This window comes from Cavia porcellus, unplaced genomic scaffold, assembly GCF_034190915.1.
Source record: "Cavia porcellus strain 051 isolate PalLab524CR breed Dunkin Hartley unplaced genomic scaffold, mCavPor4.1 scaffold_38, whole genome shotgun sequence".
NCBI classification, from domain to species: domain Eukaryota; kingdom Metazoa; phylum Chordata; class Mammalia; order Rodentia; family Caviidae; genus Cavia; species Cavia porcellus.
The window spans coordinates 6,603,937-6,619,862 of NW_026947521.1; the positions used below are offsets into that span (position 1 = coordinate 6,603,937).

Genomic DNA, 15,926 nt, shown 5'->3' on the forward strand with positions numbered 1-15,926 from the left:
AAACTCTCACGGTGAACTTTTCATACATACTACGAAATTCAAGTTCTCACTGTGGTTGACAAGGCCCTTTCTAGTTTCATTTCCTATCTCCTTAATTACATCATTCTCATTACAGAGGCCTCTTTGCTGACCTCAGCAAGTTATTAAACTGAAAAATCTAAGACATTAAAGCTTATTATAAAATATAACACAAAGGTGATTTGAAACATCAGTAACATAATGTGTGCACCGCTGTAAAAGAATCTCATGTTGAATGCATACAGAGTTTCAGTTTTGCTATATGAAAGGGGTTCTGGGTATAGATGGTAATGGCTGCATAATAATGTATATGTACTATTTAATACTACTGAATTATACACTTAAAATGGTAAAGTTTGTTATCTATATTTTACCACAATTAAAGATAATTTAAAATCTTTAGACATACATATGCGTGTGTATGTATTTATTTTATATATATATAAAATAAGTCCAAAGGACTGGCACAAAAATGGCTGATAGTTTATACATAGTAGGATTTTAGAAAACTTTGTTATGAAAGAGTATTTCAAACTTGTCTCTCTTGCAATTGTAATGCTACATAATAAAAATACATATAAAGCTGATAAGCTGCACAAGCTGCACGGGTTCCAAGGAGAGAAGAGTCAGCATCTCCTGAGAATTGCCTACACTGGAACTTGGGGGACCAACCAAGAAATCAACTAGTCAACCTTTTTGGTAAACTACACAAGTTGTGCGAGTTCCCGGGAAAGAAAAGTCAGTGCCTCCTGAGAGCCTATCAGTGTGAGCGCTGAGAATCAAACACCATCTGTGTCCCCTCCCTCACAAGCAACTAGATGGGCTGAAGGACAGGCTGAGGTGATGGCAACTAAGGTACATAAGGCGACTAAATGCTTGCATTGTTTGGTTGATTATGCTGACCTGGGGCCAGAGGTCTGAGCATCTCTTGGGAGGATGACCATATGCAATATAGCAAATGTGGGGGATTTCCTTCTATCTTGTCTTTGAAGTCAAAGATTGTTTTCACCGTTTTGCTTTGTTCTGATTATTTTGCTTTATTCAATATTCTGTTTTGATTAGTTTTATTGTGTTTGGTTTTTGGTTTGACTTTGCAATACCTGATGGAGTGGACAACTATTTTATTTTATTTATTTTTTTGTTTTTGTCTTTTTCCTTTTTATTGGTACTAGGGATCAAACTCACGACTGCCTGCTTGCAAGGCAGGCACTTATGCCACTGAGCTAAATCCCCAGCCCCAGACAACTATTTTAAAGATATCAATATATACTATGGTAGCTATTGTTGTTTTCCTGGTATCCTGCTTTGAAAAGCTGTGCCAATTTTGCTGCATTGTTTTAATTGGCTTTGTTCTGTCTTGTTTTGTTGGATTTTACTATCTTTAAAATAAAAAAATTTAAATACATATAAAGTGGCATATGAAACCTATACCCAATATGGCAATAATATTTGACTACATACAAAATTCAGAAGCCAATTCTATGTGTGACCAGCTATGGCCATCGAGTATAGTCAATTTCAGGGACTCATCTCCACAGCAACTGGACAAGAGGCCTTTAATCTAAATATGGGAGCATCCAGGATCTCAAATACAGACTCAGTTGAGAATCTGGGTGCTATCTATCTGACACAGGCCAATCACAACACAGGTGAACAAGTTGCCATAAAAGTTTATCTTTATAAGGTGTCATTTAGTAATGTGGCATCTCCTGACATAGACCAAGCTACAAAGCTGCTCATAGTATATAATTAAAGGTTTTAGATCGACTGAGGTTTTCCCCTGCCAAATGTCATTCATCTATGTTTAACTCTTCAAAAATAATACAACCCAAGTACAACTTATAAAGTGAGTCCATAGTGTGAATTTCTCCTGCCATTTTAAGGCTCTGCAAGGTTTGAGGAATACATCAATTATTCTGGTACCAAAACTGCAAAGTCTTTCCTTACACAGGCTCCCTGTGGGCATGGTGGCCTGATCAACCCTTTTCGTATGTTTTGGGAAGCTGTGCCTAGCATTCCCTCATCAGAGGGTGGAACTACTCACCACTGGACATCTTCACAGTACACTGTGAGAGGCACCTTGAATAGGGTGTTGCAGGAAGACATTTTTCCCTCCAAGAACGAGGGAGAGTGGCAGAGGGGATCCTACGGAGAGGGTGTCTGCCATGGGCTGCACGGAAGGCTGTCCCACAACCATTCCCTCACCCTGCGGACTGCTGGGAAAGACCCTGAGTGTTGCTTACTCCCAAGGACCAGCCAGATTGGGTGTCTGTCCTTTACCTGCCATGTGGCACTCATAGAGCTCTTCCTTCCTTCCAGGGCCCAGTGTCCCCATCTGTAACTCAGGAGGATGATGAATATTTGTTATTTGGACTGCCTAGTGATGGAGCACCCTCCTTTTGGAGGATTCTCAAGGTACATGGCTGGCAAGCTACCCTATCCCCCACCCTGAAGCCCCAGGAGAGAAGGCCTTCTATTTAGCCACAGCATGGGAATGTGACCTCAGCTCCCTGAAAGCTGTGGGATCCTTCATAAGGCTGTGGAAGTCTCACTGTGGTGGGATGAGAGACCTCAGGGTATGGCAGCACTGTGAGATTGGTGCCCAGAGTGCTCCTCTGCCAGGCCACCATGCTTCCTTCCTGAGCTGTCTCTCCAACATCTTGATTCTGCACAAAGGCCACATTCTTCTATCATGAGTATGTTGGCTCATCTCACAACTTCCATGTCAATCCCTTTCTTCCTTGTCTTCCTCTATGCTATGGCCCAGAAGGTAAAGTACTTGAATTTCAAACTCAACAGTGGTATGAACTGGTCATGTGATATGGTCTTGATTACTGATATAAACGAGTATATTCCTTTCTCCAATAGGAGTTAAAATTTTTATCACATGTGAAGTATAGTACTAAACGATGAAGATATTTTTCAAACCATCTCAGCTGATGTCCTTGAGTAATCTGGTGGAGGAAGATGCCTCCTTGCCACAGGGAGGGTGGTTAGGTTAAATCTCTTGTCTTCCTGCCAGGGAAGGATGGGCCGAGTGGAAAGGGACTAGGGTGCCCTGTGGGGACTGCAAGGATGAAGGCTCAGAAGCAGGAACACACTGCGAAGGGACAGGGAATAATGGGAGATCCATCTTAGGGGCCCTGACCATAAGGAGAAGCTGGGTTTATTAGGAAGATACAGTACAGGGGCATCTAAACAGGAAGTCACAATGGTCAAAGATGGCATTTAGTTCTTCTCCCCATTTAACTGAAGAGGAAAAGAGGGCACAGAGGGTTAGATGACTTACTAATTTATAGTTAGCCCATGCTCTGCCCATCCACTAGGCTGCTTTCTGGAAGAGCAGCACAGTGAGAGGGCAGGAGAGAGACAGATACATTGGGAAGGAGATGCCAAGGGAACATTTCAGAGAGTGCAAGAGTGAAGGGGTCAGATGCTGCTGAGCCATCAGGAAGGAAATCTGAGAGACAGCCACTGGGTTTGTGATGAGGCAGTCACTGTGACCTTTGTGAGCTCTCTTTCAGTAGAGGGGTGGGGAATAGCATTCCTTGCAGAGCACAAAGCGAGGATGATATCAGATAGAGCCCTTGGGAGCATCGGCAACGAAAACCCTGGGAGAGATGGAGAAAAATTTTCAAGCTTTTCTTTTGTGGTCCTCCCAAAATAATGGGATATTTTCTTTATTTGAGGATTGTAATATGTTTCTCCCCCCTTCCTTTGTTTTGACAGACAAAAATAATGAATTTTAGCAACCCTGTTAGGGAGACTTAGCAAGAATCACAGTTGGTTTTTTTTTTTTTTTTTTTTTAAATGCTGTGTTAGGTTCAGGTAAAATGAAAAGGCTTTACTATTTGCAGGGAAACTGTTAGGGAGAAATGTTGTGAGATCTTACACAGTGAGCTGGCTGGACACAATGGCAGTTCTGTCACTACATGAAGGTAGTGAGGGGACCTTGGATGAGACAACTTCCTTGGGCTTGTGTTGAGCCAAAGGAAAGCTGCTAAAAGTATCGCATGCATTACAGTGTGACATGGAATCCAGCTAGCGTTCCTAAACACCTGGGCTGAAAACACAAAAATTCTTTGTTTAATGAGCAGTGGGAATTGGAATTAGGGGCCTCTGTCCTAGCTCTTGGGTGATCCCTATTGCACATCGAAAACACTTTTAGGGAGGTTGTGTTTTATGACAGCAAAACTCCACTAAGAGCAGTAATTTAATTACAGTCACCAGAAGGGGAAGAAGAGAGAGGGAAAGGAAAAGGAAGAAAGGGGGAGGAAGGAGAAGAGGGGAGCAGTGCTGTTAAGACTTCCTATGACTGTTGATTCCCTTTGGCATTCCAGTGTAGCCCTGTCTGAAGTTCTAAGACTGAATTAGTCCCCAAGTCCCTAAGATTTTGCTGCAGCCCAGTGACACTATTGCAAGCTACAGATGTATGAAAGATGTGGGGACAGGGTCTGGTACAGTTTGGGCCAAGGGAACCTCAGGTTGTGGGGCTCTTGGTGACTGCTTACAATCTGAATTGGCCCTCACACAGGTTTTGAAATTTTAAGAAACCCAGCAAGTCACCTCTGGCAGTGTGCAATTAACCCACCTGGCTGAAAAAGCACAGAAGAGACCACAGTTTCCTTTTCTTCCTTCCTACCCAGGCCACTGGAAAAGCCGGCAGCAATCTGGAGTCTCCCACCGTGGTTTTTCAAACACACCATGCATCCTGAATAGGGGCTGCTCTTCACTCCAGCCTCTTCCCTGCGCATTCTAGGTGACTTTCTTTCCATCTTTCTACCTGGGAGGTGGCTCCTGTTATGATGCTGGCCACAAAGTAAGATAATCTTCCTGGTTCTTCTCCACTTTCCTTAATGTTCCCCCCAAACAACACAAAAAGCCTTTAACCACCTGCTGCAGGTAACAGTAATTAGGGCTAACAAAGCAGGAGGCACGGGATTCAGAGGCTGGCAGGACTCAGGATGACACAGTGACTAACAGTTCACACCCTGTGGTGGTGACAAGCAAAGTCCCTGTCTTTGAGACATTCATTCCATGAGGGACAGAGGCAAGAACCTAGGAACGCCTGATAGCAGCATAACGGACACAGCAAGGCAGGGAAGGAGGGCAAGAACAGATGGGTGGGTGGCAGGGGCTCTGAAAGGTGTGGTTAGATCTCAAAACAAATCTAATGGAGGAACTGGAACAAACCAGGAACACTTGCATAGTAAGAGCACCCCGGGGAGGGGAAGAATCCATTAGTGCTAAGGTCCTGAGGCAGGGGACGGCAACGATGGTAAGGATTCCCTGGATGAGGAAGCAGAATAGGATGGGAGGCCAGGCAACTTGAGGAAGAGCCTATGTGTTCCTGCAATCAGGGCAGCAAAGGGAACAGAGCTGGAATCTGAGTTACAGTGACCTGGACTCTCAGCTCTGCTCTGGAATTGGGTTCTCCCTCCTTTATAAACAACTGGTAACAAAGGCTCACAGCAAAGAGTGTGGAATGTGACACTGTCTCCCACAGAATACAGCACACATCAGGTCTTACCCACCACTATCACTCTCCCTGTTTGCCTGGTTACAGGGCTCCTCTTACCTAGTTCCCATTGTGGTGGAATAAAAAGTGTCTAAAGCAGGATATTCCTGGTCCTCCAAAAGGTCCCATATGCATTACACCAAATGCAAGAACATCTCAGTACAGTACAGTGCCATTGGTAACAGTTATGTTTTGGTCTCTGCATTCAAAAATCTGGAGGAATTCATACTGTACTGCTCATGGTGATCATCACTGAGGGCTAAGGTTACCAAAGATTTGGACCACTGAGTTTCAACTTTTTTAAATTTTGAAATGTTTAAAGGTTCTACAAGGAGTATACACTTCATTAGTAAGCTTCATACACACAGCCTTGTGTGGATGCAGGGGAACTGACCTGTTAGTTCTGTCTGATGTCAATACTGTGTAGCCTCCATCCCATACCTCACTGAAGGCATCAAGTGCAATTAACTGTGAGTATTTTATAGCTTCTCTGTGGGGAGAGGTTGGGCAGAAAGAGGCCCAAAGGCAGAGGAAAGGACCTCACATGACACCTGGACCAAAAGAGAAGGTCCTGGGAGGAATGATGTCTGAGATTGCTCTCAGTCATCACCTGTACACTCCAGTGGATTCTGTTTAAAACGGGACAGAAAGTGAACCACTCTATAAATAAAATGAAAATCTGCCATGGCTGCCACCAAGGAGCAAAATAGAAACTGATGAAAATCAAGTATTTTAAAATAAGCTGACTGTGAACTCCTTATGTGATTTGAGACTGTCAACACTGAACAAACAATTATATTTTTGGAGACAAGGTCTTGCTATGTAGTTCAGTCTAGCCTTGAACTTAGTATGTAGCCCAGGCTGGCCTCGAATTCACGGCAATCCTCCAGCCTCAACCTCCCAAGAATTGGGATTAGAGGTGTGCATCACCGTGCTCAGCCTGAAAATCTCATTTTAGAGATTATTAAAGAATATGATCATAAAAATTACATTTCCCAGTTAAGTAGGTTGAAAGGTCAGCCAAGGGAACACAAATATCTCTATTCCCAGTGTCTCACTCAATGGATCAAAACGTGCACTGTAACTCATAAGTTCTAGAGCTTAAAAAACTGAGTTCTCTCCTCTCCTCCAAAAATATACTCTGGTTGAGGGGAATAAAAAATAACACTTAAGCACCCATAATGGCCCACATGGATTTTCCCAGTTTAAAAATATGTTTCAAGGAGAAAAACGTAGTATAGAAATATTTTTACCTTCCCTAAGTTGGCCTTTGTACCAAAAGGGGTGCCTGGCTCTACATCAAGGAAACCCTGCTGGAATAGAAGGCAGTAGATTACTCAGTCTCTCGCCTGTGATTTTATGATGTTTCCGACTGGAGGGAAAAGTGATGATTCTGAACACAGGAAAACTCACCTATTTCCTAGGAATCAAGAAACACTGATCTTTGCTTTCTGCTCTTTCCCAGTACAACACCATCAGGATTACACTTGAGTTTATCTGATCACAGGCTGGAAATCCCCAGGACAGAAAAATTCCACCTCAGCACTTCCATAAGCCCTGAGGAATGCACTCTTTCAAAACTGAATGTTTTCCATGAGGCAAGAACGCTGTACACAATGTTTCACTGTCAACAGAATGCAGTCCTGTATAACAGAAAAGGTAACATCCCAGCTGCTCCAAAAGCAGTCACAATGCCCATGCAAGAACCCAGAGCTTGTAGAATGCACAAGAGATAATCTTCCATTTCCAACTTAATAGCATTCATCAATTGATAATTAAAAGCTACACAATAAGATACACTTCTCAAACAATTTTATATGCTGTATTCACCTATGATACACCTTCTTTTTCTAAAAAATACGGAATGCTTCACAAATTTGCAGGTCATCCTTGTGCAGTGGTCATGCTAAACTCTGTATCATTCCAATTTTAGTATATATGGTGCTGAAGTGAGCAAACCTATGGTATAGGTTCCTCAACAGCAGGAAAATGTAACAAAACCCAATGCTTGCCTTATAATAATGTACTTGCCCTCCCCCAAAAAGGATTAAATACACATCCATAGTTGAATGCACACATTCCAATAAATTTGGATGAACAACTGATACAACTGTAAAAAGATGTGAGATTGTGTGTCTGGATTCTTTCACCCCATACAGGAAATTGTAACAGTGTTATGAAGACTAGCAATGGGACCAGGAAAGTTCAACAGAAGGATGTATTAGATCCCATTTTTTAAAAATACACTTAGTGCCATCTCAGAAAAATTCCCCATGCGCCCATTCTGAAACAACAGATGTTCTTAAAGGAAAACCACAAGAAAGCTGGTGTAGAATCTATAAAAAGGAAAACCAGACTCAATCTGGTGTGCTCATGTACTAGCTTGCACACTGGGGTTAACTTGCTCTCCCTCCTCCTTTCCCCATCCCAGTAATCAGATGCAGCTGAGGCTGCATCCTTGCCTTGTTCCTGATGGTGTGACCTTGGGCAAGTCAGCTGACCTTTCTCTTTTAGTGTACTTGTCTTCAACATAGTGGTACCAGGTTGGGTGAAGACTCAGGCAGATCACACACAAACAGCTTTAACTCAGCATCTTGCATACACAAGTGCCCTCATCCTTAGCTGTCCCACTACGATCCAGCCCTCATACTCCAACATCTAGTAATACCCATCTGATTCCATGCGTCTAGCTTTTACTGTTCTTTTCATCACATTATTTGGGACTAAGAAACAAGCAAGCAGTTAAATATACCACATTTTTCTGTTGCTCAAAGTAGGGTGAAAACACATACTTAAGAAATTCAGTCCTTAAGATGCGATGTTAACAGGTATGCATATGGAATACAAACATCATATTTCAGCCTATTGCATCTGAAGCATCAAATCATGAATTTTATTTTAAAAGTAACAAAAGCCAAGCAGCATTAAAAAGGATAGAATGTCCCCACATGGGCCTACAGCTGTCTCAATATTAGGGACTGGCAACTGGAATGGAGTATGGGTTTTTCCTGGGGTCAGACTTCCAACAGGTGGCTAGTTTTAGTCATCTTCAAATGCAAAATCTTAATGAGTTTAAGTATGCAAGTCTGGGTGATTTTGTTCAAGGCCTCTCTTGGGAATCCAGGGAGGAAATTCTGTGGGTCTCAGCCTCCATGGCAAGTTAGCAAGCAGGGACCTGTCTGTAGCTTGCACCTGTCCGCTGAACAGGGTTCTGGCCTGACGCGGTTAAAACCCACTGTCCTTCCCAACCAGCCCAGCTTGCCCTGCCGCTGTGCACTCCCGACAGCCAGGGAACCCACCAGTGTAATAAACGCGACTGAAAGTGGTCACGACCCACCAAACCACAGATCCTCGGAGTGCGGGATTTCCATCTCTCCACCGCGTCAGAAAACCAAAAACAGAACACGGGCGCCTGCTTGCCCTACTGCAACGGGATTCCCCAGCATCACCCCCCCCCCCCGCCGCCAGCTTGCATGATTTATTAATAAATGCAAGATGGCACACGGAGGAAAAGCACGGGAGGCATTTGCAGCTGGGCCCGACCCAGGGCAGTTTGCAAAAATAAATAAGAAGCATGTGACCAGCAGCGGGTCCCGGGGCTGTACTGAAGCCCCGGCTGCTCCGCGCACGCACCCTGCAGGCTCTGGACAGGGGGTGAAGGTCAGGGCCAGACCCCGTCCCGGGTGCGCACCCCACACCCTGCACCCGGCAGAGACACTTACCTGCTGCGGCTGGCGTCAGGGCGCCCAGTCCGGCCCGCTCCGCTCTGCCCCTCTTTGCCTCCGCCCCCCGCCTGCCTGCAGCCCGCGGCCCGCGCCTCCGTGCCCCCCCCCCACCGCGCGCGCCCGCGCCTGCGCCCTCACCGCCGCGCGCCCGCGCTGTCTAGGAAACGGCGGCGCGCGGGGGGCGCAGGGGGCGGGGCAGGCGCGCGCACCGGCAGACGCAGCGCGGGCTCTCGGGTGAGGGGGTGAGGGGATGAGGGCGACTGTGAGGGGAAACTTGTGGGAGCGTGTGTGTGTGTGTGTGTGTGTGTGTGTGTGTGTGTGTGTGTGTGGAGGCGGCCTCAGTAGAGGGGAGGTGGCGGGGGCCACCCAGGCTTCGGACTCCTGTCACGGTGGCCCCCCCTCCCGGTCTCTTGTCAGAACTCGAAACCCGGCGCGGTCTGGAGGAAACACTTGCCCTCGCCTCCCGGAGGTGTCCCGCGGGAACGCTGCAGGACAGACTTCCCCACCTCACCAGACCCCCGACATTCTCCCCGGGGACTCGTGACACACTCCTGACGCGTGACCGCGCGTCACGGAGTGGACCCGCCTCTGAGGGCTATTCCGGGGCCGGGTCCCGGGTGGGCATGAGGTGAGGGGTCGCTCTGGGACGCCCCTCGCGGTCTCCTGGGCTGAGATCCTCCCACGTGAACGCTCAGCTCTTCTGTCCGTCTCAGGTGCTGCTTCGAACAGTCATTAAAGCAGCTTCTGGATTCCTAGTAGCCTTTGCGATCTGTGCTGAAAATAGAGCCTATTCGTGCTAAAATAGAGCCATTTTCCTAAGGGGTCCTTGGCAAACGAGGGGCCCGGCGGGGTACAGTTTTTTCCTCAAGACCTTGCCCTACCTCAGCATTTCTTAACCAACTCTAATCTCTAGTGGAATTTCAGAGGTAGAAAGCTCTTGAAGGAGGTATTTGTAGAAGTTGCCTGATTTGACAAGATATTTCTTGTAGAAGGATAAATTATGCTGTGGAAAAGGGAAAGAGGGGATGGGTTAAGAAAATTTAATGTAGGATGCATAAGATGGGAAGCATAGTTTTCTGACAGGGTGGAAACATTTTTGACAACACTTGATTACCTTGGCATAGCTGACCCAAGTTATTATCTCATCCATTTCCCCGAAATTGGTAGAATTGGTAGAGCTTAAGATTTGCTTAAAATCATTGAAAAGCATTTGGTTATATATAATGCTAATTAAATATGAGTATAAATATTTTGAAACTTGCAGAGACAAATTGAAAGACCACTTTGGTTTAACTGGGCTGGTATCTTTGTACTTGAATACTTTTAAAAAATAATTGAGGTATATCCTACTTCAAAGGAACTTTTTTTCTACAATGGCTATTCTATAAAGAGAAATTTATATGAAAATTACAGTACATGCTGATATTTTTACTCATGTCTTCTACTTTCCTGTCACTCTCTGTTCATGGCAATTGTGGGTACCACCATTTTATGTTGTAGTGGGAAGTTAAAAAAAAATTCCCAAACACATAATTTGTTAGCTGGGTTTCCCCCTAGTGTTCTACTTTTTACAAAACATACCCAAACTAAAATCCTCTCTTTGATAGAGTATTCTTTAGGGTGTTGAAAACATAAATCAGAGAGGTTGAAAAGTGCCAGTCAGTTTCTCCAGGTTTGGTCCACGCTTCTTTTCAAATGCTCTAAATCTTAACACCCAGAGAATCAATTTAGAGGAGGAACGCCAATTTAGAGATTTATAGGATTCCCTTTTGCTAGGAACATTATCCTTAAAGTTGGCTTGGTCTTTAGAATCAATGGGGAGTATGTTTTTAAAATGACGTTGAGGAGCTTCATCTGAAACGGATTGAAGTTTAATTTCTAGGGGATCCTCATATAAATTTTATTTTTATCTGCCCCAAATCATTTTTACTGGTGGGAGAAATTAGGGAATCTGAGAACTACAAATAGCATAGGCACTGCTTCACTGGGCTGCACTGACTAATGAGAGGGAATTTGTGAGTGAAAGAGCTATGCAGCAACTTAAGAGCTATAAAGCACAGAAGACACTAAACTTGGAAGAAACTAAGCTTTGTGAGTCCCTTTCTTGCCAGATATACCTGTTTCTACGGTGGCAGTAAATACCATGATATCCTAAACCCACATGCCTTTTGAGGTAAGTCAGATTTTCTTTTAATTAAAGACTGTCTTTCAAGAGTGCCAGGATCACATAAACAGAAAATTTGTACATATACACAGCTGCAAAGTTATGGGAAGGCAGACTAGATATTATGTTAAACCTAGCAATGCCTAAAAAAGAATAATATCAACATTAAAATTACTGTTCTCAGGTAGCTGCTTTAAATACAATAGAATGTAAGAGTTGAATGTAATTTGGAAAATCTGAATAATTCCCAGTGTCCTTAAATTATTAATGTTTGTACAAGTGCCAATACTTTAAAAGCTGTTCTACATGTTGATTTACAGTATAACTTCAGTTATTCATAATATGCAGGAAGAAGGCCTGACTTAGTTTAGCACTTGAAAAGTGGAATGTATATAACAATGTGTGATATTTATTTTGAAATTCAAATACAATAACTGCTAACAAAAGAGGTTTTATATTTCTTAAAGCTTAGTGAGATAACTTTAAAGAATACATATGATTGATAGTTGACTTGTAATTCTCAATATTCATGTGCATACAGTCTGTGGATATAATAGAACCAAAATACCATGCATTCAGTAGGCCTTCAGTAAATGCCACTTATCTGTGATGTTAGTGATACAGTACTCTTCTCTGAAAAATTACTTATGAGTCTAAAGAATTTCTGTAGTTCCTGTTAAGTTTTATTAACACATGTAAGCTTCAAATTACACATTGGGCCAGGGATTTAGTTCAGCAGTAGAAGCACCTGCCTGGCAATCATGAGGTTATGAGTTTGATCTCCGGTTCCAAAAAACCCCCCACAAATTAGCACATTGTGTACACACAGATGTACTGTACTGGGTTCAGTAACCTGAAGTCCCTGCCCCTGAAAAATTAGCACATTTTAATTACATGTTTATGATTTAATAAATAATATTCTACATGGAAAGTAATTTAGAGAACTCCTTCCAATACAAGTGGCCTTCAGGAAACATGAACTACTCATTTCCAAGTAAATTCATAAGTTCATAAATAAAATCATAAATATTAATCAAATTCATAAATTCAGGCACAGTACATGTTCTACAAGTCTTTTGGTCCATATCCTTAACTTACAGCAGATTCTACTAAACAGTGATAGCATGTCAGTTGCAAGGATAAAGAATTAGAACTTGGTGACTTCAGTGTTTGTGGCCCCTTGAACTTTTTTTTGTGTGTATGAGCAATTATCTCACAAACTAAAAGTGAACCAGATGATCAAATCTGTTGGTAGATAAACTTCTGAGGCTTTGTAGTTGCAAAAATACAATATTCTAAACTGACTGTTCATTATTTGTATGACAATGGAAAGATCATAAACTTCTGGGGAACTGATTGCTAAATTCCAACAATTGGCTTGATATAATTTATGATGATCATTTATGTTACTTCTGCATAATTAAGGTGTTCTGAGCCATGTCTTGATCTTCTGTCTCAGTATCATATAAAACAAATGCACTGTAGAAAAAAATGAACTTTTTAAGTGAAAGATAGATTATTGTATACCTTATTATCTGCTTCTTTCCCATAAAGTCCTTAAGTGAAATAGCAATCCCTGTTAATCTTTTATCTGTGGTAATGCCTGTAAGTTTTTTCTCAGGGGAAAAAAAAGTAGTAAAACAAATAAATTTCATGTATCAGAATACCATGTACATGGATGTTTTGAAAGGGCTTTTACCAGTCCAATAATCTTCCAAATATAGATATTATTCATTTAATGACCTACCTGTTTAACAGTTGTGCATACGTATGATGCATCTTGTTTTCGTTCAGTTCTGTATATCTTGTTGATAGAACCTCAGTGTCATTTGTACAGTATACTTTGTTTATACAGTACTGTAATTTTTGCTGATTGTGCTGTATAGTACTATAGTTTTATATTTTGTCATATTACAGTACTGCAGGTAACAGTTATGCAAAGAAATGCAAAGTCACCAAGTTGGAGTTCTTTGACTGTATCTTTGTTCTGAACATTGTAATGTATATGTATATACACATATATTATATTATATACAGTTCCTCATTTAGTGACCAACTCATTTAACAACCTAGTTGCACAAATGGAGCTCTGTCCTTAAATGAGGAATTCTGTAAAATTCAGTTTTCCTATGAAGCCAACTTCTAGCCTTGTTTTTGGAAATACTAACAGAAAATAGTTTTCCTGGAACTATTAAAAATGAAAAAGGTTAAGGAAGAAGGATAAATTAAATATCAACAAAGTGAACCTTCTGCTTTCTTCCTATGAAGTCTTTTGAATTATTTTTAAGTAGAAGAAAATGTTTGTATTATATTTGTATACATTTCACTGTCCTCTTTGTGTATTACTAAAATTGTTAAATTGTTTTTATAATTCCTTCATGGTGGCTACAATTCTTACTAAATCAGAAGAGGTAGAAGACATGAATCCTAAAGAGCTGATTTTTCACTACATGCAATCTATAAGAATTTTCATACAAGGATAAAACAGGTAAGTAATCATTCTTTTTAATGCTTTGGGGACTTTAGGGCCATATTCTGTTAATCCTAATTCTATATCATTGGTTTGATTTAACTAAGACACAATAAGGATTGTCTGAAATATAGAAAACCCAGTAATTTTCTAATCTCATTTCTAATAGTTGAGAAGCTTGTATATAGAACTATATTCAATTATACGTTAACTATAAAAGTTACTAGAAACAACAAAGTGCTGTAAACTGGTTAAATTTAAGTCTGGTGTTTGTGGTTTAAAAATAATATGAATCAATTTAAATAAGCATAGAATTTTAAAAAGTTTTAGAGAATAGCAGTCTGGAGAAAAAACCCAAGCTGTTGTGCTTAGAAAACTGAGGTCTCAGAGTGACCACACTTTATACTACAAGTAGGTTAAGTGCTGTCATACTGGGGATAGTGCTGCCCTTTTCCAAGATGTACAGAGAGAAGGCAGTCAGAGGCTAGAAGTTGATAACTTTGAAATTAAAAGCTTTAGAATCAGACTTTCTTACTATCTCATTCTAGATCTTCCAAGTAGTAATCATTTATCCATCAAGAATAGCTTGTATACTCACTAAACCTTCTAACTTCATGATATCATGGACCTTGTGATAGCATGGTTAATTTAGGAAAGTAAATGGTAATTTATGTCTAGGGCAATGGGCTTGTTTGTCACCTAATGTGGAGTTTGTGAATGGAAACAAAATTTGGCCAAATGCTTTTGTTTGCAAACCAAATTGCTTACAGACAGAAGGATTGATTAACCAATATATTACAGTAAGTTAAGATAAAAAGAGTTTATCCTCAAATAGACTTTTCTAGTAGATATGGTTGAGGTTTGGGACAGAGGGAGGAAGATGATTGAGAAAGAAGTCGAGGAATTAAGTGTGGAGTGAATGAAGGTCAAATGCAAAAGAGGCTTGTGCTTGTGAGTAAGCAAACAAAACACATGAAAGAAACATTTGTGTAAGAGAGAAAATAGATGCAGGTTAGAGGATGTTCAGGACCCTTAAGATGGAATTTCTTAGAAAAGTCACCAGGCTGACTGGCCCCCTTATTTCAAGAGAAGTTTCCCCAAGACATATTCAGAGACATATTTTATTTGGGTATTGATTGTAGACTGAATTTGTAGACTCCAGTGACATAAGAGGACCAGGGTATGAGAAGGTTATGAGGTGGGAAGCACTGTGATGATTTCCTCCTTCATATCTTTACAGAGCTGTAGCATTTCATAGAAAACATACATGGTGAGTACTGTTCAGGACAGGAACGAGTGGAAAATTTGTTGTTCATGTAGCAGTAATTTGAAAGATTTTATAAATCATTCACTAGCCAACATTGACAGTGCATTTCTTCATGAATTACTAATCTGAGGGAGTTTGTATTCACAGTTTTCACCTAAGTAAATCTCTATTATCAAATCATTTTTATACTGCATCAAATTCAGTCATGAGCAGCTTGAATTTTCCAGTTAGGAGTAATGATCATCATCACTTGCTGAGTCCTCATATTCCAGATGTTTTGCATGTATAAGTTCATTTTATTCTCCTCTATCCCTTTGAAGTGAGCACAGGTTGAGTATCCTTTATCTGGAATGCTTGGGAGCGGAACTGTTTGAGTTTGGAGTTTCAGATTTTGGAATACTTGCATAGACTTTACTGTTGAACATCCTTAAACTGAAAATTCAAAGTCTGAAATGCTCCAGGATTCAATATTCAGATTTGAGTCCTTCCAAGATACCCAAAAAGCTTTTGGAGCATTTTAGACTTGCAGGTTGAGGATGCCCACCATGTAGCATTATTCTGTCCCATCTCTCTCTGATCTCCTGTAGATGAGGAAGTGATGACTTTTACCCATTCACACACTTGTTTTAGGGTGGAACATTCTACTGTGGATCTAGTGTTTGCACACTAGCTTTCTGGCTCCAGAACTCATGTTCTACACAGGATACCTTAATATATAAATATAGATAGATAGATAGATAGATAGATAGATAGATAAACACATA

General features: G+C 41.5%; 2 protein-coding genes and 1 non-coding gene across 7 annotated transcripts in view; 1 reads left to right on the forward strand and 2 right to left on the reverse strand.

The window, feature by feature from the left end:
* Positions 1–9,368, reverse strand: part of Tmem266 (transmembrane protein 266) — a 100,772-nt gene extending 91,404 nt beyond the window's left edge. The window contains exon 1 of one of the 2 annotated variants that reach the window (XM_063243529.1): positions 9,259–9,368. The gene's annotated coding sequence lies outside the window, so the exon portion shown is untranslated. Of the gene's footprint in view, positions 1–8,835; positions 8,922–9,258 lie in introns of those variants that run through there. The other variant, XM_063243530.1, reaches the window with a different exon arrangement.
* On the reverse strand, positions 7,390–7,493 carry LOC111755158 (U6 spliceosomal RNA). The gene has a single exon (XR_002789740.1). It is a non-coding gene; the product is annotated as a U6 spliceosomal RNA (small nuclear RNA).
* A 3-nt stretch (positions 9,369–9,371) lies between the features above and the next one.
* Positions 9,372–15,926, forward strand: part of Nrg4 (neuregulin 4) — a 113,977-nt gene continuing 107,422 nt past the window's right edge. For 3 of the 4 annotated variants that reach the window (XR_010045651.1, XM_063243538.1, XM_063243537.1), the window contains exons 1-3: positions 9,372–9,495; positions 11,373–11,434; positions 13,832–13,913. The gene's annotated coding sequence lies outside the window, so the exon portion shown is untranslated. Of the gene's footprint in view, positions 9,496–9,543; positions 9,890–11,372; positions 11,435–13,831; positions 13,914–15,926 lie in introns of those variants that run through there. The other variant, XR_010045652.1, reaches the window with a different exon arrangement.